This window comes from Sus scrofa, chromosome 9 (genome assembly GCF_000003025.6).
Source record: "Sus scrofa isolate TJ Tabasco breed Duroc chromosome 9, Sscrofa11.1, whole genome shotgun sequence".
Classification (NCBI taxonomy): Eukaryota; Metazoa; Chordata; class Mammalia; order Artiodactyla; family Suidae; genus Sus; species Sus scrofa.
The window spans coordinates 119,225,674-119,249,643 of NC_010451.4; the positions used below are offsets into that span (position 1 = coordinate 119,225,674).

Sequence of the window (23,970 nt, forward strand, 5' to 3'; positions counted from 1 at the left end):
AAAAAAAAAAAGAAAGAAAAAAGAAAAATGAGTGAAATCCTGTGGTTTGCAACAAGATGGGCCTTGAAGATATCATGCCAAGTAATATAAGTCAGATGGAAAAAAGACAGAAAGTGTATTATTTCACTTACATGTGGAATCTAAAATCAAAACAAAACAAAAACAAACTCATAGATACAGAGAACAGATTGTGGTTACCAGAGGGGAAGGGTGTTACAGAGCAGGCCAAAGGGATCAATTGTATGGTGATGGATGAAAACTGGACTTGTGATCACACCGTGGTGTATTCAGATGTTGAATTATAATGCTGTACCATCCAGGATCTATATTTAAAAATTCTTAGAAATAGGAAGAGGATCTCACTAAATTTTAAGAGGTATTTATGGATGTTTGACCATGATGACTAAAGTTCTACAAAATGTGAAATCATTAATGTATTGTGTACTCAGCATCGTATGTTTAATTTTGCATATAGTTATTTGGAGACACTTACATCTATTCAGTAATTACCAGCAATGAGGCAAAGCATCGCCAGAAAAATATCCTGCTGTTATGAAGATGTATTACTTTAAAAACATAAATTAGAGGTTAAAATATATGTATCTGACAAATGCATATGAAATAGTACATCTAACTGGTAAGGGAAATTTGTTTTAATAAATCCTTGAGTTTGTAGTAAATCTCCATTTCAAGATTTTTAAAGTATTTTTCTAATATTGGTTGACTGCCCCAAACAAAACTTTAGAAGAAGGGATGCATTCACTTCAGTTTTTAGGTGGGAAAACAGAGTGCTGACCTGAAATCACTGGGTTTGTTCTACCTCACTTAAATGGGGGTTCTGAAGAACAATTACTGGGAGATTTAAGAAGACAACCCTCCCACTAGGGAACCTGCTCTGCTACTTTCCCCAGTTTCCAAATACTTACAGCCCAGCCATGGAGAGCATCAGGAGTTCAGAAATTCTGGACAAGCTCTTAATTTGTCCAGAAGGCATGGCCCTATTTTAGCAATCCATGCCAAACCTTGCCCTCTCTCATAGTCTAGCTGAGCCCAATCATCAAGTTATTCCAGAAACAGCTGAAAAATCCATAAGCCACAGAACGGCTAAACAAATTCTAGGAATGCTGGACTGTGGAAGTCTATGCAGCAGTTATGAATATCAATAAAATCCAAGTATATCGACATACAGATCTCTGAGATGTATAGCCAAGCGAGAAAAAGCAAGTTAGAGTATGATATACACACGATGGCATTATTAATGTTAAAAACACAATGTAAGGTCCTTCTGCACATAACTGGTTTATTGACAAGTCTAATTCATTGTGATACAAGTATGTAATTGCTTTATTTCTTCACTAACTTTCTAACTAACAATTTTCAAACCCTTAATGATACGCAGGGCAGATCCCACAGCTTTCCGATCACTTTCACATATTAACACTCCAGTTTAGTCCTATACATTCATCTCAGTTTACATCATCAATCTCACACCATTCTTTCCAACTCATTCGGCTTGACCCTGGCTGGGGAACTTGGAGTAGGGAGGACGTCAGGTCTGTTACTTTTTTTTTTTTCTCCTCCTCCCATTCTCTATTCTAGGTCTCCTTTCATCTCCAGTATTCTGGAGTAGAGAAGTGGAATTAGAGTTTCTGTGCCTTTGAGATCTTCTCTTGGTTGACAAAGTCTGGCTCCTGAGGTCATTGAGTTGACAGGCATCTTTCTTGAGAAACATAAGTGACTTCTTCCTGAAAGAGATGAAAGGCTTTGATTTGACCTCTACTGACCCACCTTCCTAGTGGTCCAAACCACAAGGTCTCATCTTCTCGAAGTTAACCGTCTTCGTCAGAGTAACCACAACAGTATTCAAAGCCACCTTCTGCCAATCCACTTGAGGCATGAGAAAACGCCTTTATCCTTGCCAAACCAAACAACATGTCCCTGCTTCCTTTTGCCTATCCAATTTTCTTTTCACTTTGCTCAAACAGGTGCTGAGTAAAGATCATCAAGTCTACTCCCTGAGCAGATGTCCGATCCGTGAATTAAAAGTCCATCTCCTCTTCTTGTAGACATCCTCAAAATATAACAGTGATTCTCTTAGAGTCTTGCTCCTTTGTCTTGGAGATTAGGCTAAAGGACTGCCTCTGATTTCACATAGAGATGGAAGGGAAAACCCACAGCACTCTCTCGCTAAACCAACCAATCATAGCACCACTTCCTTTCTTATACGTCTTAAAGAGGCATTTACAGGGCAATGGTAGCAGGATCAGTTCTATTGCTTCTTAAAGAATTTTGCAGGGAGGTTCACAATGACTTCTCAGCTGCATTCCCATTTATCATCCTGTAACACACAGTTCTATGTAAAAACTAACTGACAGTGTTCTCCTCTGGGTAGAAATATGGGATGATAAGCTGGGGTAAATGGGTTTTAGTTTGTTCACATTATTTAGGCTTTTGCAGAGAAGGTTCCCTCCCCCCCAATATACATATTGGTCAATAAGTCAAAGGAGAACTGGCTTGCCTCTAGAGATACCATAGATGGTTTAACAAAGGAAGCTGAGTTGGAATCTCAACCCTGCCTACCACACTGTGCTAAGTACCACCAACTCTGCACTGACAGATTTTCTCAAAGTTTGATGGAGGAGTTGTACTTTCTCCAAGAGTATAAACTGGCAAGTGGAGCCTTGGAACACAGCACAGACTCTCTTCACCCACATTGCTAAAGGGACACAGACTACAAGTCACTGTTTCTCTCCATGTTCCACCTGCTGCAATTCTGTGTGATCATCTGTTAGACTCTGACTTATGAGAGTGGCAGAAACCCCGCGGGGCAGAAGGGGCAGTCTGGCAAGAACACACAGAGGGATAAGATGGCCTTGTTTTGCCATGCTGAGTGCTACATGGAGCTTTCACTTGTCAGGGTCTCCTGACAAACATTTAGGGGGCTGGGAGGAGACTTAATCAACACACAAGAGGCCAGAGATGCTCTCCTGTGTATTATTCTCAACAGGCAGGAAAGAGAAGGTTTTCAAGGCACCTTTATTGGCAAGGAGAGGAAGCAGTATAGCCAGCTTCTGCCAGGGTGGTATTGGGCCCATGAAAACATTGTTTTCACATCTTTGCCAAGACTTAAGAATCTCAGTGGGTATCTGGAAAGGAGAGGAGTCTACCACCTCCAGCAAGCATCAGTAACATTGGACAGAAGATTTGAAAGTGAGATAAAAAGGAGTCTGAAGTTTTCGGATAAGAGCACAAGTAGTGCAATTTTGCTTCAAGAAAAGTTTACCCTGGAGAGTACAGATTTCTAAAAACTGTCCCCAAATTTAGCCCATGACCTTGTCCTCTGACACCCAAATTACAAGAGAGCTGTGAATTTTCTGTTTTAGAAATTCCAACATATGTTCTTTTGTGCCTAGCTTACTGTCTGGGTTTCCATTGTGATACCTCTACGATCAAAGGCATACAAAATTTCGTGCTGGAAAGGAAATTTAGAGATAACACAGTAAGTCATCTTATTTTGCAGATATGCAAAGGGGAGATGTTAAGTTTGATGCCTGATGGTTTACCTTGTTATAGCAAGAGAGGCAGTATTCAAATCCAGCTGCTGGGATTCTCAGGTCCTTCCTTTTTCACTACAAAAATATGCCTCTAGTGGCAGAAAGGAGTAGTTCTGCGAGGTCTAATTTACCTTCATGATTACTGTTCAACATCAGGCTGACAGTGGAGAATAATAAGCATACCTTAAATATTTACAGATCATCACAGTCACAATACTTTCACATACACAACTTCATTTGATTGCAACTTAGAGAAGCAAGCAGTGTAACCACTATTAGGCCCATTTTACAAATGCGGTGATTGAGTTCAAGAGATTACATGGTTTGCCTAAAATTATGCAGAAACTGTCAGGTCTGACTCTTAGTTTAACTTTACTTCCACATCATCAATCACAAGTCTTTGTATTTCCCACAAATTTTTAACATCATAATTGACTACTTCACACCTGAACTTGATGTTTTATTCATCTCCACATGGATATGCTTCAGATCAACCATGTGTTTATTTTCAGATGTCTGCTAGAATTTTATGATGAGAATATGGTGTATTGAAATTAACAGTGAGAAGCCAGACTGACTCAAAGAAGTTCAATGTTCATTTTGTACCACTTTTCATTTTCTTAAGCTGGATGCCTTTGGGGAAAAGCTTCAGCCTATGCAGACTCAGAGATCCAACATGAAGAGCATGGTCAATGCCCCACAGGTGGAAACTTCCAGCTCTTCTCTTCCTGCTTCACCCCAAAGGCTTCTACCTCCCTCTCATTGTCCCCAGTAAAAATCCCCAAAGACACCCTCCGTTGGCTCTGTGAACACTCAAACAGGTTAGTGACACCAGGCAGACCTTGACACTTGGCTTGCTCAGCCTCTGGCACCTGCTGCTTCTTACCTTTAATACATCCCACTTGGCCATATTAATTTCTGTTGCAGGGTGGGGGAGGTTGGTCAGTGAAATCTAAATGGGCTTTTCCTATTTATTGATACAATTTTGTGGCAAGAGCAATTTTCAGAGCTTATTTTCCACTCCATTGAATCCCATGTTACCGCAAATGAATATATTCCTCGGTCAGTGCAATGGCAAAACACAGTTGTAAGTGCTTTATGCTTCATTTGGATAAAGAGTTCAGGATATTACCAAATATAAAAGGAAGTCAAGGGCCATATTTCATTAGAAAGCTGTCTCCCCTGTTAATAAAACCTGATGTTGTGGTAGATGTGTTAAAAAAAAAAAAAAAAAGCCAGAGCAGAGACTTGTGCCTCTGGCTGGTGTTCAATCAGGCAGGAGAGTGGTTGTGAACACTGCCTGAGGAGAACGTCACACCTCCAGTCAAACCACTATCAACACTCTGGCCCAGGGATCTGGAAGAAACAGGACTACAAGTTGGATCCCACCCCCAAACCAAGATACGTTTTTCTTCAGGTGATAGCTTTGCTGCTCCTAAGGGAAGGCTCGTGCTAACATCACTAAATAAATGGAGGAGGGACCAGGTAAGCGTGTTGTGGGCTAATGTGTTGTGACCTTCAAAAATGACCTCATGGATGCCTGCCCTGTACTCTCCCTGTTTATTGGCAATAGGAAAAGGTAGCACCATCGCATTTCTCAAATGGGAAAACTCAGAAGCAGCCCCAGACAAAATTGGAGAAGTTAGTCTTTTATGAAAACTAGGTAATTCTCAAGTCAAAGGCTCCTCAACATCAGAAAGGGTGAGGAGAGCGCTCCTCTCTGCATCTGGACCCATAAGTAGTCTTTCCTGTACCCCTGTCTCTACACTGAATGATCTACATCTTAACACTATCCACCAAATTAGAACTAATTCACACGGAAGCTGGCAGCTCATTTTATTTAGCTACCAACCCTTGAGAATCAAGAGTTTTTGGCTTTTACAGGTGATACTAAGAGTATCTTCAAATTCCAGGCATTCTGAAGAGTTTAAAAATGATCTCTTTTGTTAGGTGCATGACAGGTAGATCATGCCCCATACAACACCCTCACTGAATGCCCCTGAAACTTCCAAGTCCAGGGCAAGAGTTCTACCACTCACCTAACTCCTCAGCTCCCTCTGGTTAGGCAGCTTCATGGGCCCTGCCCTGCCCCTGACCTCTCAATTCTTATTTCCTATTTTGGAGGCAAGCTTTTTTCTAAAGTAACACCTCTAATGCCAAAGCTATTACAGATCATCAAACTTACTTTTGTGTCACCTAGAAAGGTATGAGACCTCCTCAGAGAAGGGTCATCTCTAGACCCTGGCCTCTTCCACCTCCCTGCCGTATTTATTTATAGGAAGAAAGCAGCTTCTAACCAGGCATGAGGCAGATGGTCTCTGCCTCAGGATCAATACTCAGTGCAAGAGATGCTGCTATGGTGTGTTGTAACTGGATGCACTATATTCCAAGCTGATAAAACCTAGATTCTTCTCCTGTGTTTAGCCTGAATCTTCTCATCAGACTTGAAGTATACACAAACTCTGATTCTGGATACTGAGGTCTGCTTCGGCATGTTTCTGCCTGTGCTTTCTGTCAATGGGGCCTTCTGAACATCAAGCTGGTTCTTGTAGCACAAGCTCTCAGCCCTTCTCGTGACGCTCAGCATGTCCAAACCCTCCACACGGTGACCTCAGATATAAAACTTAGGTCTACCACTTACTAAGAAAATTTTATTGACCCTTTGAGCCTTATTTTCCTCATTCCTAAAATGGGTATAATAATAATCATCTTAAGTTTTTATAAAAATGAGGTGATTTAAGATGCCCAGTTCTTAATAGGGACCAGATAAACATTACTTCATTCTCCTTTTTTCCTGAATAGTCTACCTGGTCTTTCTTAGTGTTTAAGCATTGTTGCTCATGATAACTCTGATATCATTTCTTACCAGAGTCACAATTCATTAGAGAAAAAACAGCTAGAGATTAACCCTTTGTTCATCAATATTTAGTGAATTTGATTCAAAGTTCAGTAGCTTGGAAATAATCATATCCAAGTTAGTTTGTAGCTAGATCTCATTCAGATTTAAATTTAACCCCTATGTTTTGAAAAATTTGTATTCTTACCTAGGTGAAATAGTCTGCCATGATCTTTTCCCTTGAGTTTTAGCAAAAGGTATTTAAAAAGAAGTTCAAAATCATTTTGTCTAAACTAAGAGAGAATAAAAAAACATTGGCTGTTTTTTAAATCATAACATGATCAGCACAGGCCAAGCTTTCTCAAAGCATTAGTGATGACTTAACATTGGGTCTCACGCATAATTAGCACTCAATATTGATCTCAGTATTTCTTTCCCCAATTAATCTCCCCAATTATGCTCTTCTACCCATTTTCCCAAACTTAGTGCTATGTTCTCATTTGAGATGAGTGAATTGAAAATAAGGTCATCAAAGAAGAACTCTTAAATATCACTAACATGTGTCCTGGCAAATTATCTTTGGTTTTTAAGTATTCGTCAGTCTTCATGAATTCATTTATGTATTGTTTTAAAGTAGACATTTATTGAGCCCTCAGCATGTGTCGCTCTCTGAGCTACATGCCAGACACTCAAAGTCCTTGACCCAAAGACTCTCTCTCTATGGGGGAGACCAAGATGTAAGAGAGAACTTTCATGACACACATAAAGTGTGACAGGACAGTGAAATGACTCTTTGATGTAGGCATCTGAAGAGTTCTCTCCAGGGAAGCCCTGAGTCACAACTTAGGGGGCTAAGAGTTTATACTCCCAATCATTAACTCTCTTGTTGATGAATCCAATATTTTCTCAAAGACCTGCAATACACTGAAAAGCCCAGTGAGAAAAGGGCATCCATGTGAGCATCCTGAAGGAGACTTGTCATGATAGTAGGGTGGGGCTTGAGCCATGACGCATCAGCAGAGGAGCCATGGGGACAGTGGTGGGTGGATTTCTTTATAATCATGATAAGCAAGATCGGGGAAGAGCCAGAGCCAAAAAAATACCAGAAACTATTTGAATGCTTGGAATTTAGTCCTTCTTTCAATTAAGGGAGAAGAAAAAAATCCTAAACTGACTATCCAAAAACTTGAGGCAAAAAACAGTAGAAGTGACTTTGCACCTTAAGTAAATAAGATTAAAATTTCTCCAACTGTTAGAATTTGAGATTTATGAACTAAGGTAAATTTAGATAAAGTTCCATTTGCACAATAGAGTCTCTGTGACATTCATGCCATCTACATAATCATAGTTTTTTTTTTTTTTTAAACTGTACTAGACTGTGAGCTCCTTGGAAGAAAGATTTAGACTTGTTCATCTTTTGAAGAGTGGGTGGAGTATGGATTTCAGGAACAATTCAGTCATTGCTTTGCCATTTATTGTCTGTATAAATTTTTGGAGTCTGTTTTTCTTCTTCTGTGAACAGTAGACCATATAAATTAATGCATGTTAAGGATGTTGTGAAGATTTAATTAAATAATGTGTAGAAGGTGTCTGGCACTCAGATGTTTGGTTACTATTTTTCTCTGTACCTCCTCTTTCCTCAGCATACAGCGAAGAACATAAACACATACCAGATACTCAGTAAACACATGGCTTGCCCTGCCTGGAGCGCCCTCCCCACTTGCACTGCCCAGCAGGATCCTGGAAGAGCCAAGTACTTCCTCTTCCCAGTACATTTCAATGGGATTGTAATTAGGTTCACTGTGTCCTTCCAGCAACCTAATGAAGTTGTTCACGTTAACATCTCCATGTTTCAGTGCAAGCAACTGAGGCACAGGATGGTTCAGGAACATCTCGAGTCACACAGCTAATAAGAGAATGGAAATAAGGCAGGTACAACTCCAGAGTTGATACCTCCAACTACTTTCGTCTCCTGATTCCAGGTCCAGCCAATTCCAAGTTCATACTTCTTCCATGCTACCCCAGTCCTCCTTTCCACAGATCAGATTTTCTTATAAATTCCTCAGTTGGTTTGAGAGAGCTTTGTGGAGGCTAAACTACAAGCTCCCAAGGAAAGAATTGGTGATTCTCAGCTCCACAGAGCACGATGGCATGCAGCCACCCTTTCAAATTTCTGCTAAATCAGCCAGTAAGCTCTTAGTGAGAACCAATATTTGGTCTTGAGTTCTGAAGGATTCTGGAACTCCAGCTGAGGATCTTGAGCCATGAAAGACAGATGGAACACTGAAATTAGCCTAATCAGTGACACACAGTTCCTTGAGATTTCTATTTGCTCCACAGAGAGTGAAGCACCACTCAGGTGCTGTGCTGTGATAGGGCTTGGCACTCCAGTTCAAGGAGAGGCAAGAATTCAAAGGCAGCTCCCTTCTCAAACAAAAACTTCCTTGGAGCTTCTCTTTTATGAGATGCCAATCAGCAATGTTTCCTTCTGTACCATGAAGAGCAAAGCGAGGATGACTTGTCCACTCAGGCTAATAGCCATCTCTAGCACAGTGCAGGCTCTGAGAGAGAGAGCAGGACCCATTCCCAAGTGCCTCAAGTGCCTAGCAAAGGGCCTGGCATATTGTGGTGCTCAATAAATATTCATTAGATGAATAATTGAATGAATTTTCCTTTTCACTTTGAAAATTGACTCAAAGACATTGCATTCCTTTTTTATTTATACAATTACTACCTTAATTATATTACTACTATATACATTAAATGAATAATATCTTTTTCTTGTAGTTGCCACAGGAGGGAGGAGGGAGTGGGGCAGACAGGGAGTTTGGGGTTGGTAGATGCAAACTATTACATTTAGAATGGATAAGCAATGGGGTCCTACTGTACAGCATAGGGAACTATGTCAATCTCTTGGGTTAGAACATGATGGAAGGTAGTATAAAAAACAGAATATATATATAATATATATATATACACACATATATGTATATATGTATATATATATGACTAAGTCATTTTGCTGTATATCAGAAATAGATGAAACATTGTAAATCAACTATACTTTAATAAAAAAATTAAAAATTGCACTTTTCCAGTTGACTCACTTTGGCCAGGCTGGGGAAGAGAAGGGAAATGGCATCCATTGACCACTAGGTGACAGGCACAATGTCTCCTCTGTATGATGTTACTTAGTCCTCATAACAATGCTGTGAGGTAGGTATTTTGACTCCCTGGACAGATAAGAGATTGGCTCTTAGAGAGGTAAGGTAATGAGCCCAAGCTAGCACAGCTGAAAGTAAATTTCTATGTCAATAATTTTTCCATTGTACTCGTGGAGCAGTTCTCCTGAAGCCTAATAAATTGATTGATTTTCATGGTTTGCTCTTTCTTCAACATTGCTGTTAGATAGTTTGGTCTAATTATCATTAGTAACAAGTGCAGCATTTCTTAGCACTTACTATGTGCCAGACATTGTTCTAAGGCTTTACACGTATTTCAACATTCTTTGGAGGTTAGTGCTATTATTGTTCCTATCTTATGGATGATGGATGAAAAACTGGAGCACAAACCACTTATTCAAAGCCATTTCTAACAGAGAGTGGGTCCACATTTCACCTCTAGGCAGTGTCATTCCAGTTCCCAGGCTCTTGTGCACTTTGTTACGTCTCCTCTCCAAAATCCACCTCTATTGGATGTCAATCAGGATCAGTCCAGGGCCACCAAAGACTAGCCAGTCTCCACCACTACAGTGAAGGCAACCCCTGAACCAATGCATTGCATCCTGGGCCTACGTCACTAGCAAAGTAACTCCGGCAAATTCTGGGTTGGTTTGAACTGGGTAAGGTCTGACCCTTTCATATACACAGACTAATTGGCAATGGGGCCATGCTTTTTTTTCTTCTCCATGTAAACCTAGTTTGGAATGTTTTAGGTGATGAATTCATTTTCTTATTTTCCTAAGACAGACCTGACGGCTGTTGATTTCACCAACTTTTAACTCTTCGCTGATGAGCGTTCTGCTCAGAGCCACTAGATGCTGACATTTTAAGAAACTTCAGAGAGCCAAGGACACAGCTCAACCCAATGGCACATTATACTGTAAAATGGCTCAAGATGTGAATAAGACAAAAGAGCTAAAATTCCAAGTGCAGATAGTATGGAAGACAGAATCCTCTGGGTAAATAAGAGACACCAGAGTCAGGTAGAGATGAATCAAAGTGCAGAAGAATCTCTATTCAATTTCTTCATCTACCTACCTTCATAAAAACTTTACTCTCACCCTGTTCTCAAAGCTAAAAATGAGAGTAATCCTTAAATAGCGACTAAATTTTATTTTATTTTTATTTATTTATTTTGCCTTTTTGCCATTTTCTTGGGCTTCTCCCGTGGCATATGGAGGTTCCCAGGCTAGGGGTCGAATCGGAGCTGTAGCCACTGGCCTACACCACAGCCACAGAACGCAGGCTTGAGCCGCATCTGTGACCGACACCACAGCTCATAGCAACGTCAACCCACTGAGCAAGGCCAGGGATCGAACCCGCAACCTCATGGTTCCTAGTCGGATTCGTTAACCATTGCACCACAACGGGAACTCCTAAATTTTATTTTTTTTGATGCCCTATCATGTGAATACAATAATTAAAATTTTTACTATAACTCTCTAAAAACATGGGGGATAGTATTTTTCATTAAATTCTTAAGAGTGACCTAAAGATTTAACCAAATTATGCCCGGGAAAAGAATTTTTTCCTCATAGAGAGCAGGTACTTTTTGAAATCAGGGGCACTGACCAGCAAATGAAGTCATTGCAAATAAACTGAAATTGAAGAAGGCCATTTAGAACATAACAGGCAAGCTTTAGCTTTTAAGCCATTCTTATTCCTGAGTCAGGCCAAGCAGGGGCTATAATGAAAGGATTCTTCTTCATGCCTGTTCCTGTAACACAGCTGGAACAAGGAATAGGCATTCTCCGCCACTAAGGGTTAATTTGTCTTAGTCCACAAAGGCCTTGCTCTTTCTTCATTTTCCTTTTGCTCCCTCCCTCCCCTCAACCGTCACCACTACCCCCTTCACCAGCCCAGGGCCATGCAGGCAGATAACCACATCCTAGGATGATAAAAAAGACCTCTCTGGTTCTCAGAGACTGTCTTAATTCCAGGCAGCTTTGAGGTTGGAATCAGTGAACCACAATCTCACAAATACTCAAAAACAAACATCAGAAATATTGCTCCCAGTGAGTAGAGCAAGGAAAAGACTTACAAGTCTGAAAACCCAGCCAGAGCCTCTCTTTCAGCATCTATAAATCAAGTTGAATTGGACATCAAGAAGCACCACTCCTGGGTTTATAACCACGTGACCTCGGACAAGCCACTTCTATTCTCTGGGCCTCCACTTTCTCATCCATAATGAGAGGACACTGGATTATTAGATTAGATGGATGATCATGGATCTCTCTTCCTCAAACATAGTGTGATTCTAAAGATAGGCATACTGTTTCATTTCTGGGGATTCATAAATTCGTATTTATTCACATAACTTGTGGACCCCAAGCCATTTCATTTTTCAGCAAAAACATGTCTATATATCCCAAAGTGTCTCAGCATCAGGGATCACATTCTTGGGGGCAGATAGGGTTAAATTTTAATTTTGTGTTTTTTTACTGGGTGATGAGTAAGATTCTTTAAAAGCAATGTGATAAAATTGAAAAGGGGGGGTGGTTTGGAAGGATGGACGAAGGAGATATTACTGGTGCAAATATCCAGGAAGCAAGCTTATAGTTGTCAATGGCAGGTGACCTATGCTTATAATTTATTACTTACTACTGATGTTGGTCCAACCTGTTGGAAACAGATGCATGCAGTTCCTATCCTTGGGAGCAGTTCAGGGACAGTAATAAGTAATATTGACTTACGTCATTGCCATCAGTTCTAACTAAAACATAAGCACTGGGTCAATTTAACAAGCACATCGACCAAAGCAGCACAATCTCTGCACAGAGGAACTTGATGCTATTGAGAAAGGATAGAAATTTTTCCTGAAGCTTTGCTGAGTTTTACAAGAGATGGTTTATGGGCACAGGAGAGAGCCAGCTTTGCTGAATGTACAAGATACATGCTACATTTAATAGAGGGTTTTTTTTTTTTCAACACATTACCAAGGTTGCTTACATAGGTTTGCGAAGATTGGAAGGTTCGTTGAGTTAATATCAAGAATTATGAAAATAGTTGAACCCAGGAAGATGACCATAAATATGGTCACTGCTATTCTGAAGTCTAGACTATATTGCTACAGTGGTCCCTAGTGTGCTATTTGGCATTCCTTTTAATTTCCCTCCACTTGTAATGAGATAACCAAGGCTTATAATACAGTAAATGTATAATTAAACGCAGATGATATGGTATTCCAGACAGTACAATTCAAGATGCTGGGTTATACTCCAAAATACCATGACCACTTTGAACACAGATGTGTTGTTCAAGGAAGTAAAATCCCTAGTAAAATGGGTGGCTTATAAAAGTCCACGCTATTAACTTTAGTGTTGACTGGGAAACTTAACCATGTCAAGCAACTTTTATTGATTAATTCACTTCATAAATATTTGCTGGACACCTGCTTTATGTCAGACATTGGGCTGGGCCCTGAGTGTGGCGTAGGACATACCGACATGCGCTTTACATCCTGCAGGGGAGCCAGACAGTAAACAAACATGAATACATAGAAAGGCTATATATTAGGATAAGTTCTATTCAGAGAACACGCAAGGAGAGGTTATAGGAATAATGGACAAAGGCGGCATTTCTGGCCTCTGCTACCTAGACAAATTGGATGACTGAGGAAATTACCTAAGGAAACTGAAACAGAAACTTTTGGCTCCCTTGTCTCAATCACTGAGGACACAGTACTGGGAGATGTCACCATGTCTGTGACGAGGGCTGGGGTGAGGCCTAGAATATGATCAGCTTTCACAGAGATGCAACATAATACCCAGGGTTGTGATTCAAAACACCTGGACTCACTTCTTGGTTCTGCCCATTATTAACTGCAATTTAGGGCAAGTCGACTGCCTCAATTACTGTTTTTCTCATATACAAAGTGAATAATACCTATTTCGCTTATTTCCGTCACGGGGGAAGAGAGGAGCAAATGAATATGAAATTATAAAGTGGTGTGCAAATCTTAGTTGTGCTATTATTGATCCACCCTAGGATTTTCACATCTTTTCTCATACCTTCAAGATGCCAGCCATTATCCTGTTCTTTTCCTTCTGGCTTTCTATAGAAAATGCAAGGAATGTAACTTTGCCTTCTGGCAAAATGCACCCTCTGACATACAGTGTGTGTCGACTTCCATCTGTAAGCTAGAGAGGCGTCTTAAGTGCTCTGCATGTCAGAAGTTGGGAACACGTTTGTTAGTTGTTTGAGGGCTTGGTGGTGACTCCTTTTTCAGTGATCAAGCTATATAAGGAAATAATCAGTAAATAGAAAGATTCCTCATTATGCAAAGTGAAATACAATCCGCCTTAGAAAGGCAAATCATGCAGAGAAGCTTGCTGAACAGACTCTGCCTCCAATTAAGCTCCGATTACAGAGCTGTACTTTAGTTGAAAATCCATTCTCCAGAATGGCTTAGATTTCAAGGGACATGGTCAACATGATGGTAACAGTGATATCATGCTGTTTTCTATAATTCCTTTTCTCACGGAACTCAAGAGGACCATCCTGGCATAGTCTTAGCTTTTATCTTCAAACCCAGTTGGGAGAATGAAGGGTAGAGGTTCTTTTCTCTATCCCTCTGGATGGAACCAATGGCGGGGAGGTGGAGAAGGGGATCCTTTGGGGTTTGCCTGGGGAGCTAGGTTAGGAGTTGAAGCCAGGTTCCTGGTGCTTTCTCACCAGTCTTATTGGTCAACATTTTTGAAGTTGGTGGGTCTGGGGTGTTATATCAAGTTATAAATAACAAAGGGCTAGGAGTTTGGGGTTAGTAGATGCAAGCTATTACATTTAGAATAGATGGGCAATGAGGCCCTGCTGTGTCCAGTCTCTTGGGATAGACAATGATGGGGGGATGATATGAGAAAAATAATGCATACCTATATACACACACATGAACACCCCCCTCCCCATATACCTGGGTCACTTTGTTATACAGTAGAAATTGGCACACAATTGTAAATCGATTATACTTCAATAAAAAAATGCAAAAAAAAAAACCACCCAGAGAGGCTGGTTTGGTCTTTGAGACAACCAAGATGGTTGTGGAGAAAAAAAGCACCTGAATTAACATTGAGCAAACAGATAAATGAAATCCTTGGGAGTACAAGACGCATAGCATACGTATTACCATTGGGTCTTACTATCCATGGGTCCAAGAGACTGATAATATTTCAATACTCCATTTCATGAAATGGAAGGTGACATTCAAGACACTAAGGAAAAAAATTCTGCCAATTAAACTTTGACACATTGCTTTCTTAACACTAATTGTAGGACATATATTGATTTTAGAGATTTTAAAATGTGGGGGAATGTGTCTTAGATTAATTGATAAATTTGTTGTTTTTGGCATGTCCCTAAAGACACAGTAAGAGCTAGGGAAATCTCAGAGTTCCCGTCATGGCGCTAGGGAAATCTCGGAGTTCCCGTCGTGGCCCAGCAGAAGTGAATCTGACTAGGAACTATGAGGTTGCGGGTTCGATCCCTTGCCTTGCTCAGCGGGTTAAGGATCCGGCGTTGCCGTGAGTTGTAGTGTAGGTTGCAGACACAGCTTGGATCTTGTGTTGCTGTGGCTCTGGCATAGGCCAGCAGCTACAGCTCCAATTAGACCCCTAGCTGGAAACCTCCATATGCCATGGGTGTGGCCCTAAAAAGACAAAAGGAAAAAAAAAAAAAAAGAGCAAGGGAAATCTCAGGAAATTCTGCAGCTAGTTTGGTGACAAAATTCCAAGGTATTCTCTACGAGTGAAAACAAAAATTTTTCAGAAAAAAAAAAGAAGCTTGAGGGTGCACGTGAAAGATACCAGTAAAATCATTGAGGGCACCAGTAGGGCCTACAACACAAAGACCTCCTCACCAAATCTTAGAAACCCAGAATTAGTGGGAGTTCCTAACAGCTTAAAAGAACTTTCAGAAGCCAAAGGGTGTATTATTTCACACAGCAGGCACGCTACAAAAGGAACTCATTACTCCTAGAGACAGTGCAACCTAAAAGAACATAATTGGGTTCAAAAATGGTTTTAGATAAATTCATAGATGATAGGTCTATGATGGAGTCCACCCTCCATACACTTAAATACTCTTATTAAGTCATCACTTCAGCTTTTTCCTTCTGTGCTAATTGATGGTGCTTCCTCTCGTTCTCCCCAAGAGTTCCCATTTTCCAATCCTTCAATTTGATCTGTCCTCCTTTAAAGAAGTGGTCCCTTTAAGTGAATTTTCCCCCTTTTCATGAGTCCTTGCAACCATCATGAAAAGTTCAGGTATAATGTAATCCCAAATCACAACTAGAGTTGAAAGCTCATGAAGGCAGAGGCAGAGCATCTTCATCTTTGAAACTTCCCAGCCCCCAGCACAATGCCTAGGGTACATTACCCTTGGGTGGATGAGTGAATGAATGAGAGGATGTGTTTAATCCCATCTCTGAAATCCTTATTGAACCTAGGTTGCATGGGTATCGCCATGCTGTGTATGGATTGTTTATACGAGCGATGGCAGATGTCTGGGGTGGGTGTTGTGGGGAAGAGAGGGAACACAAGTTTAAAGGAAGAGGGATTTGGGTCCATTGCTAAATGCCCTGGATGCCCAGGTTTGGTTACAACTATCCTAAGGGGCACTTAGGGGACAGGGGAGCTCAAACTTTGTCCCACAGTCAAGGTCTATTTTTGCCATAGGACTCAAATTAAGAGAATAGATTAGGTAGATAGGTAGAAAAATTAAGTAGGAAGGCAGGGTTGGTTTTGGGGTTTTGTTTCAGGGAGGGAAAAAGAGGGCTATTGCTTCCCACAAGGGGGAAAAAAAACTTTCTTAAAAAAGCTCACAGACTTTGAAAAACTTATGGTTACAAAAGAAGGTAGGTGAGAGGGGTGGGAGGGATGGACTGGGTGTTTGGGATTGGCACATGCACACTGAAGTTTATGGAATGATTGTCCAAAGGGGACCTGATGTATAGCACAGAGAACTCTACTCAGTATTCTGTGATAATCTATGTGGGGAAAGATTCTGAGAGAGAATGGATGTGTGTGTATATATATGATGGGGTAACTTTGTTGTACAGCAGAAATTATCACAGTCTTGTTAGTCAATTATACTTCAATAAAACTTAAAGAGTGAAAAAATGAAAAAAATGAAATTAAAATTTTTTTGGTCTTTTTTAGGGCCACACCCATGGCATATGGAGGTTCCTGGGCTAGTGGTCGAAGTGGAGCTGTAGACTCAGGCCTACACCACAGCCACAGCAATGTCAGATCTGAACTGCATCTGTGACCTACACCACTGCTCATGCCAATGCCAGATCCTTAACCCACTGAGCAAGGCCAGGGATTGAACCTGCATCCTCATGAACGCTAGTCAGATTAGTTTCTGCTGAGCCACCATGGGAACTCCTAAATTAAATTTTTTTCAAAAAAAGAAATGGATAAGCAATGAGGTCCTTCTGTACAGCACAGGGAACTATATCCCATCTTTTGTGATAGAATGAGATGGAAGATAATATGAGAAAAAGAATGTGTGTGTGTGTGTGTGTGTATACCTACATACAAAACTGGGTATAAAACTGGGTCACTTTGCTGTATAGCAGAAATTGACAGAACATTGTAAATCAACTATACTGTAATAAAAAATTAAAAACCTTGTTCATTGCATAATATACAAGATTTTGCAGCTGTCCATGGGGCTTACCCAACAGCCTTCTGGAGATGAGGCAGGGGAGTTTAACTGAGCTATCTCCATACTCCAAGGATTTCTAGTTTAGAGAGAATCAGGAACTGTCCCAAGTTATGAAATTCCCACACAGTCAGAGTGAGATTGGAATAACAGGGGTTGTCTGCAGAGACAGGGGGTTAAAAACGCTAGGTGATAATAGACTTAGAAGATTGGCTTCACTTCATTTTAAAATAAAGGGTGTCCCTTTTTTTCATGGGTATAGAGGTTGATGGAAGTTCTCTTAATTAGAAAGACCACCATTAACCCAGAAGTGGCTTTGGTGACCTGGACAAGAGTCATCCAACAAACCTGAGCTGTATTCCAGTGCTGTGCTGGTATAAAGCACAGCAGTGGCATCATTTAGGACACACATAAAGAAAAAGAACAGCTCATGCTTCTGTGAACTCAAAGATCATGTCCTGTTGGCCTCCTTCCTCAGCAGTCCAGATTCTTGCTGATGGGGAAAACTGAAGCACAAGTAATTATTCATATATACACATGTGTAAGTGTGTATTTATTTTTTCAAAACAGTTCTGTAATGTCCTTTTGAGACAACTTCTAAAGCCTCACTTTGACAACAAAACTCCTTTATGAACACATTTGTCTTTTCCCCAGTGATCTGAGTTAGCACTCATCATTGTGTTCTTCATATACCACATTTATGGAAATGACACGGTGTGAGAATGAAATGCTTTATGGCTGGTAATCTCTATCTTGTTATGTAGGATTTATGAGGCCAGAGGGGCAAGCCTCCTCATTGGCCTTGAGCCTGATGTCGACGTATTATGCATTTTCCCATCTTCCTTGTTAAGGAACTGAGGATTCATTTTTATCTTGTGTTGTCTATTGATTTTCCTTTCCTTCTGCCATATTCGCTAAATACTTTTTTAAAATAGAGGAACACTGCTTAAGCACATCTTTTGTGCTTATATGTCTGTCCTTATGCACATGTGTGTGTATATGTGGTGTGTGTGTACACGTGCTTATTTGCTAAATATTTTTTTAAAATAGAGGATCACTGTTTAAGCACATCTTTTGTGTATATGTCTGTCCTTATGCACGTGTGTGTGTGTATGTGTGATGTGTGTGCACACATGCTTGCTTGAGCACTTGCGTGTCTGTGTGTCTGAGTGTCTGGGACTACTTGGAGTCACAGAAGGGACAGATCCTAATCCCAGAGTTTAAAAAAATAATTTCCTCTAAGCACTCATCCCCTATCCCATTCACATACTCTGCACCTGAATTAGGTTTACAATCTTCAGGAAGCACAGAGGAAGAAGTTCCCTCTTACTGTATACACTGGTCACATTTGTGAATTTCCCAAACCTTCCCTTTCACTGAGCACCATTTATCTTCACAGACATTTGCCTCCACTATCACTCATCAAACATCCTTGTTCCTATCAGTTTTGGCATCTCACATAGGACAGTGACAGATCATTTGGTGTCCCTGAATTTCTAGACTGAGGTTTGTCTTCTGGTAGGGTCAAAGATGGCTAGGGCTCAGTCCTGTGGATCAGAACCAGGGACAGTTCCAGATGTTCATATCTATGGAACATCCTTCAAATACAGTGTGAAAAAGAGGGAAGAGAAATAAAAATTTGGAGACCTGTTGATATCCTAATTCTACCTGCTTGCCTTGACAATCTTTGTACAAAATCAATTTTCTACTCTGTGCAAGGAACTCTTTTTATATCCTCATAGAGCTTCCAAATCTACTACTGCACTAATACAAAATGACATTTTCAGTCCTCAATTTTTGCATCTGTATTTTCTTACCTACATGCTATAGATGAAGAAACAGAAGCACAGAGAAGTTGAATGGTTGGCCCAAGAGCCATAATGGGGAATAAAGGGAGAAGTGAATTCAATCCCAGTCAAATACAGCAGTACAAAGCCACAGCTAGAAGCACTGCATTCAGAATCCCATGACCTTGGATGCCACAATGCCTTCTACTAACTTCTTCCCTAAGGGGAGGTCTCTGAGTCTCAGTTACCTGTTAAGTAGATTCACTAATGAGGGTAGTTTCAGCCTTATGTGAGCTGAAGAAATGACTGAGTGTGGTAATGAATAGAGAGCCCTAAGCAGAGCGCCCAACCCTTATTAAATTTGTAATAACATTTATTGATATCTTATTCTTATATTTTATATTATTATTCTCAAAGAGAACCTTTGAACATTTCACTTTATCACAGGAAATCACATGGCTCATTTCAGTAAAGCACATAGAATTTGCAGATCACTAGAAGAAATGGAAAGGTAATTTTTCTGTGATAAATAAGCTTAGCATAAGGTATTTATGAGCTGGAAATGTTTTTTAAAAAGGTTATAAAAATGCACCAAATCAATTGTTACCTGAAGGAAATAAAAAAAATTAAAGGAGTTATCTTTAATTACATTTGTAAGCTGCCAAATTCTAAAGGTTACTGGGGTCTAGCCTTCCTTGCATACCCTTAAAAATTAATCATGGTTATATTCTATATTCTAAACAGTGATAGTTCAAGCATTTTCCTTGCTTTCATGAAATTCTCTACCCTGCTCGAATGCATGGAATATTTTCACTTTAAAAAATCAATCAATCGATCAATCAATAAATTTGGCATTGTCCATCTTCAGAGGAGGCCTAAAGGAGGTTTCTAGAATTTTGAACACCAACATACTTAGCCTTCAGATTTAGATCATGCTTGTTAACTTTCACTGCACAATCAACCACCCCAAAACTGTTGAGGCTTAGAAACATCACCATTTACTCATGATTCTCCTAGGTGGTTCTTTTGGCCTGGGCTAGGGTAGATTTGATGAATCTCAGCTAGGATTGACACATTACACTCAACTAATGACCTGTTAACCTGTTTCAATTCTCACAGTGCTTGAGGGAGACAAAGTGATAGCTGGTAAGTGGTTTTTGAGTTAATAAGTTAATGAGTTAATGCATTAATGGATGAATAAGTGAACTTATCTATACTTGGTTCCTCTTGACCATGTGTGGTAGAGGTCTCTCTTAGAGAATGGCAAAGCAACTATTTCCCCCAGCAGCTTCTCAATTCTCCTCATCTCTCAGGTTGATCCAGTACATTCTGCCTTCCAGTTAGTCACACACTGAGACCTGCTTTCCCTGAGTGCAATGTCGAGTAAATCACATACCTTCACCTCCAACAGTCCCCTTCCTTCTTTCCCTTTAAAATTCCCATTATTGCTGATTCTAATACATGGCACAAAGGAACCTATCTACAAAACTGAAACAGACACACAGACATAGAGAACATACCTGTGGTTTCCAAGAGGGAGGAAGAGGCAGTGGGATGGATAGGGAGTCTGGGGTGAGTAGATGCAAACTATTACGTTTAGAATGGATAAGCAATGAGGTCCTACTGTATAGCACAGGGAACTATATCCAGGCTCTTGGAATAGACCATGATGAAGATTAATATAAGAAAGGGAGTGTGTGTGGGTGTTTAGTCTGGGTCACTGTGCCACACAGCAGAAATGACTGGGTCACTGTGGTGTACAGCAGAAATCAGCAAATTGGCACAACATTGTAAATCAACTATACTTTAAGAAAAAATTAAGTAAAAAATAAAATTCCCATTCTTGTAATACCATGAGAAAAAGTCTCCTCTGCTTGATGGGGGGAACTACAAAGCCACACTCCAAGGACATAGATACAAGGAGGACATTGTGGCCATTTTTATAATCTACCACAGGTCACAACTTACAGATTCCAAAGAGCACCATGCCATCCCAGATCACTATGTAGCACAAACATGTTGCTGTGTAAAAGAGAGCAGGCACCTCTTTCTAATACTCGTCTTTCTATTAAAAAATGCTCCTGGGTGTCAGCAATTCTCAACCTAAAATAGATGCCTCAGCCCCAGTCAAACAGCCTTTAAGCTCTTTAAAATGCATTCATCACAGACTGAAAAAGTGACAGACGTGCTCCAGAAAGGAAATCCCAGGACCAAAATATTCCTCTGTTGCTTTTGACAGAGGATGGCGTGATACTGTGAGTGGAAGCATAAGCTGGAGAGGATGACCCTACAGAAGGTCTGGGTCACAGCCCACTGCTCTTTGGGGGAAGCAGGGCAGGGAATCTGGGGCCTTGCAGAGAATGTGAGCAATTGGAAACCCTGTTCTGTGAATGTCTGCATTACATGAGCTCGATTTCCTAGAGCAAATAATGGACTGGGCATGATTAATGGTGCGATTGGTCCTTTATTTAACTGAATGGAATTGCAGATAAGGCTCGGACCCCTCCCAGAACCTGCTAGTAGGTAGACCCTCAGCACATATCTGTACTCCTAATATGGGTTAGGAGGATTTAAAAGAAGCAGTCTGGTCATCAAACTCAGTGTATCAGTACTTTTCAGCTCTGAGAGGCATTCTAACTTGTCACACATATATTTCCATAGTCCATCACAAAGCCCTATATTATCAACTTCTGCAGATTCTGTTAGCTCTGCTCTCCCCTCTCCATCCTCATGGCCAGGATGCTGCCGAACTTCTAAGTGAGCTTCCTGCCTCTAGAACTAACCCTTTCTGAGCAATTCCTCCCTCTTTCTAAAATGTGGTTCTGAGCATGTCACTGTCACCCCGGTTTCAGGTCCCACATATCTCCCAGAATCAAGTTCAGATATTCTGGCTCTGCCCTCCCCTCGTTCTTTCTTCTCCCACCTCCACACACACACCTCTCTTCCTTCCACCCACCCTGCACCACACATTTTCAAAACACTCATTTGAAACTACTTGCAATTCCTTAAAATACATCAGGCTGCTTCAGGCATCCAAGCCTTTGCACGTATTGTTCCCTCTTCCAGGAAAACACTCTCTCCGCCTGCACGTCATCTAAGACTTACTCATTCTTCTAAATTCAGTTCAAGCATCACCTCTTCCAAGAAACCTTTCTTGAGCTTCCTAATCCAATTTGCCCCCCCCCACCAGCTCCTCTCACAGCCTTGATACCTCCATCACGGCTTTGACACAATATACTGAAACAGGCGTTCTCTTCGCCTGTCTCTTTCACCACTCTGCATGATTTTGTCGTGTTCAGCTCTCCTGGGGTTAAACACAAAATCGAATCTGGCTAAAAGTATTTTGAATGAATAAATGAAAGGGTGAAGTTACCAAGCACTGGATCTTTTCAGACACTATATGGTTTATGGCTCTCGCTCTCAAACCACAAGGTAATTACTTTATTGTGGCCAGATTTCTCCACCACCAATTCACTATCTCTTGAGTTTATCCAGTGCCAACTGCCTCCCTGTGAGACACATGCCCGGACTAACCCTTGGTAAGCAAAGCATGCCGCTTCTCCCAAAACATCCTTTCCTTTAAAACTTTTATTCTTTCAGTATCCTGAGATAAAGAGAAAAAACTGACAGGCAATATCATTTATAATATTTATTTGTTTGTTTTTGGCTGCCCCACAAGGCATGTGGAAGTTCCTGGGCCAGGGACTGAACCCAGCTATGGCAGTGCAATACTGGATCCTTAACTGCTCAGCCACCAGGGAACTCTCCATTTACAATATTTAGAATGAAGTGAGAACAGCTGGAAAGAATAACACAATTATATAGAGCTTTATAGTTCATGAAACTCTCACCTTTATCTTTATCCTTGTAACAATCCTTATGAGTGGGCCACACAGCTACTCTCATTTCATCTTATACCTAAGAAACAGCTCACAGCTGTTTCCTAATTTTGCCAGAATCATATAAGTAATAGCAGCAGAACTTCAATTTATACTTTTTAATTTTCCTTCTCCATTTTTCAAAAGATTGTAATGTACAGTGAGTCTCTTTAAGCAATGTTCATGGAAAGAGAGATGTTGGAAACACATTACAAAACCACATTAACACATTGATTAAGGGGCTTGGCTGATGCCCTGAGGTCCATGGCCTACTCATCAAAAACCTGCAACTTCTCATCACAGAGACATTTCTCCCAAAGCCTGCATCCAAGTCCATGACACAGTGGTCTGCTCTATAGATCTGATGGGAGGCTGGGCTCACCCTCAGGCCAAGTATGAGTTCGGCAAGAACCAGGAGTCTAGAGAAGTCAGAGAGTGGAAGAGGATGGAAGGAGAGAAGAAACAAAAACAGGCAGCTGAAAAACTCTGAGAAAAGGAGTTTCAAACTATGAACATTAACTGTGCACCAGGGATATGATTATGCAGATTATGACCCACCTCTGTCAAAAGAGGGTAAGCTCCTCTAGGGCAGGAAAAGGTGTAAACCTTTTCTTAGCCACTATACCACATGCCTCCCTCGGTGCTCCACTGCCCTGCCAGCATCTGAGGCTATACTTAATATCTGTAATTTATTTACTTACTTATTGCCTTTTTCTCCTACTTCATCCTGAAAAGAAATTTAGGTCTCTTCTATGAATGATTGTTGAAAACCCAAGCTGAATGAACCTCTAACTCTGGAGTATGCTGCCTTAGTAAATGAGTATCAATATTCCTTAAGACAAAAAAATACTGGTTAGCTCTAGTGGATTCTGTGTGTTTGTTGTTCATCTGTTTGTTTATAACTTGCATAGTTCCTGTCAAAGATAAGGTGCTCAGGAAAGCAAACTCTGAGATGGAGTTTACAGTGCAGAATATTTATTAGGAAGTGCTGCTGGGATAACAACAATGGAAAGCAGAAAAGCAAGTTAGATGGTG

The 23,970-nt window shown here is 40.6% G+C and overlaps 1 long non-coding RNA gene across 1 annotated transcript in view; it reads right to left on the reverse strand.

Annotated features, from left to right (window-relative positions):
• The window catches only part of LOC110255513, a 386,303-nt gene continuing 363,613 nt past the window's right edge, over positions 1,281–23,970 (reverse strand). The window contains exon 4 of the long non-coding RNA XR_002335934.1: positions 1,281–1,745. This is a non-coding gene — a long non-coding RNA (uncharacterized LOC110255513). The remainder of the gene's footprint in view (positions 1,746–23,970) is intronic.